The sequence below is a fragment of the Equus quagga genome, chromosome 20, assembly GCF_021613505.1.
Source record: "Equus quagga isolate Etosha38 chromosome 20, UCLA_HA_Equagga_1.0, whole genome shotgun sequence".
Lineage (NCBI taxonomy): Eukaryota > Metazoa > Chordata > Mammalia > Perissodactyla > Equidae > Equus > Equus quagga.
The window spans coordinates 14,736,204-14,739,178 of record NC_060286.1 but is presented as its reverse complement, the minus strand read 5'-3'; the positions used below and the strand labels follow the sequence as shown (position 1 = coordinate 14,739,178).

General features: G+C 46.5%; 1 long non-coding RNA gene across 1 annotated transcript; it reads right to left on the bottom strand.

Moving 5' to 3' along the window:
• Nucleotides 1-631: 631 nt before the first annotated feature.
• On the bottom strand, nucleotides 632-2,025 carry LOC124230763 (uncharacterized). Its single transcript, XR_006886288.1, has 3 exons — nucleotides 1,904-2,025; nucleotides 1,253-1,348; nucleotides 632-788 (listed from the first exon to the last, which is right to left on the bottom strand). It is a non-coding gene; the product is annotated as an uncharacterized LOC124230763 (long non-coding RNA).
• Between the last annotated feature and the right edge of the window lie 950 nt (nucleotides 2,026-2,975).

Genomic DNA, 2,975 nt, shown 5'->3' with positions numbered 1-2,975 from the left:
TTTATAATTAAAATTTTTTTTAATTTTTAAAATTTAACAGCTTTATTGAGATACAATTCACATACCATACTATTCTGTTTAAATGTGTAATTATATATTTAAAGTATACAATTCCAATGGTTTTTGGTATATTTACAGAGTTGTGCAACCATTACTACAATCAATTTTAGCACATTTTCATGATCCTAAAAAGAAACTCTATACCCATTTGCAGTCACTTCTCATTTCCCACCCTCCCCCACCTCCCACCCTAGGCAACCAGTAATCTACTTTCTATCTCCGTAGATTTGCCTATTCTGGACATTTCATGTAAAGGGACTCATATAATATGTGGTCTTCATAATTGATTTTTTTGTGTGTTTCTTACACCTAACATAATGACTTTTAAGGCCAGAGCTAATTTTTTATTTTCACATATTTGTTTAATCTCTGCCTGGTTCTGAAAGGACTTAAGCTGGCATTTTGAGCTAATATTCCTGGGTCCTTCCAGATTTTCAGTACCAGTCTTAATACTCTAAGTCTAGGCACTGGAAAATGGCTTGGGAGTTAGACCCAGGTTGGTGGTGAGTGGAGGAGTCAATCATCCCACTTTGCCTGGGGCTAAGGCAGGGAGTTCCAGGGACTTGGGACTTCCTAGTGCTAAAACTAGGACAAGCCTGGCCAAACCGCGATAAGCTGGTCACTCGGTGGAATAAGTCAGAGGGCCTGGTTCTCCGTCCTCTCCCAGGAGTCTAACCCAGAGCCTGTGCCTCTGCCACTTACAGGGCTGGAAAGAGGAGCTTGGCTCCCTGCAAGTGAAGAGAAAAGTTTCAGAATTAGTACGTGGTACCTCTGCTTTTATACGTAATAACAACAGCAGGAGTAACAGCTCCTATTTATGGAGCACCTACTGTGTGCCAGGTACTTAGCAGGGATTTTATACATGTAACCACTAGTTTTGATAAGAATCCTCCAAATTAAGTATCGTTAACACCATTTTACATGTGAAGAAACAGGCTCAGAGAGATTTCTGTGACATCAGAAACCACATAGCATATATGTTGCAAACCCAGAATTCCATCTTGTCTGTTCCCAAAGTCACACTGTTCCAAATAAATCATATGGCCCCTCCTACCCCCAATAAAAATAACAAGTAATAACCAAACTGTCCTTACATATCTCTTGATCTTTTACAAAGTGCTTTCTTGCACACCAGCTCATTTTATCTTTACAACACCCCCATAAATGAGATAGTCTTATCCCCCAGTTTTACCTACAAGGAAGTTGAGGCACCAAGCAGATTCCAGGACGGGAATTAGCTTGGGGGTTTTTGTTTCGATTTAAGATTCTCTGGGCAGCCGTAGAAGCCCTGCAAAAGTAAAGAAGTAAACTTGCTTGACCCCAGGGGAGGTGGAAGTCTTCAAACCATCTTCTCCAAGGAAAGTCAAGGTCCAAGATGGGTGGGCCGGGCAAGGCTGGGCTGACACAGCTGAGGGGTGGCTCCCACTCCTGGGGAGCAAATCCTGAGCTCACAGGGTTGTCTGAATATGTGGACCTGCACCATCACCCAGCGCACCCCTCCTCAGAGCATGTCGGACCTGTGAGAGCCAGGCTTGGTGGCCCAATCCCTGTTGGCCACTGATCAGAGGGGATTTGCAGAGGTCAGAGCTCTGAGCAGCAACTATGATTCCCTGCCCACCCCAACCCTGACCCCAGCCCTGGAAAATGGGCCCCTGAAGCCATGTGCACCTGATGCTGCCCAGTCACCAGGTGTGTAAGAGGGCCACTGAGCCCCTCTTTTTCTGAAGCACTGACAAGTCTTTGACGACACTTTTATCCCTGACACAGACCAGGTAAGCTGGGTAAAACTATTCACCCCATTTTATACTTGAGGAAAAGTCAAGGTGGCAAAGAGAGCGTCTACCTGCCATGTCCACATATGTTGCTGCCCAGCCTCCCTCCACGGATGCCAGCCAGCCTGGTCACCTGCTCCTCCTCTGTGCCCTTTGTCCAAGGGCTGGGCAGTGACTCTGGGAGGCAGCCAGCTGGGAAGGAGGAAGGTAGTGGGGGCAGCGATGGCCTGAGGCCCTTCCAGACAGAACCAGCCCACAAACCCCACCCACACTTCTCGGGTCACTTGACACCGCATTCCCTTGGTGACTTTCTTCCTCAAGGCTGCCCTGACTGTTCCTGTTCACGTGACTTAGTGGTGGGGAGGCAGGGTTGTGATTGGCTCCCTAGCTCTGAGCTGCAGGTGGATGGAGGAATGGAGCAGCCCCACTTCAAACTGTCAGAGGTGGGGCTGTGAAGCTCGGGCAGCCACCACGCCTCGGAAGGGCCTGTTGGCTGGCCCATTAAGGTCAGGTCCCTTTTTGGCAGGTCAGGGCCAGACACTCTGGCCCTACTCAGAGTATTTTGAGGATGCTGATGACAGAACCCAAGGTGCAGCTTTAACCCCGAGCTATGTTAATCAATTCCTCAAAAAGCTCCAAACTATTTAAGTATGTCATACTGTCTGCCAGGCACTGTGCTAATGGCTTTACCTACGTGATCTCATTTAAGCCTTGTGGCAACCTGTAAAATAGGTAAGTGAATAAATAAATAAATAAATAAATAAAAATACTAAATAGCTCAATTAATTAATTTAAAAAATACTTTTATCTCCATTTTGCAGATGAGGAAACTGAGGTACGGAAAGGTTAAACATGCAGCCACGGCCACAGTTACTAAGTAGCAGGGCCAGGCCTCTTTACCTCTTAGGGAATACAGCTGCAGTTTGCACTGCAAAAGACAAATGTGACGTTTCAAGGGGGACGAGAGCCCGTTACCTGCAGTGATGTGCAGGAGTCTACGAGCACTGTCTCCCAAGAACCAACTGTAAGGTTTCCAAGATTTTTGTGAGCTGGTTGTTAAACACAGCCTTTATTAAAACTAAATTACATGGGGGGCTGGTCCCTTGGCTGAGTGGTTAAGTTCGTGGGCTCCACTGCAGCAGC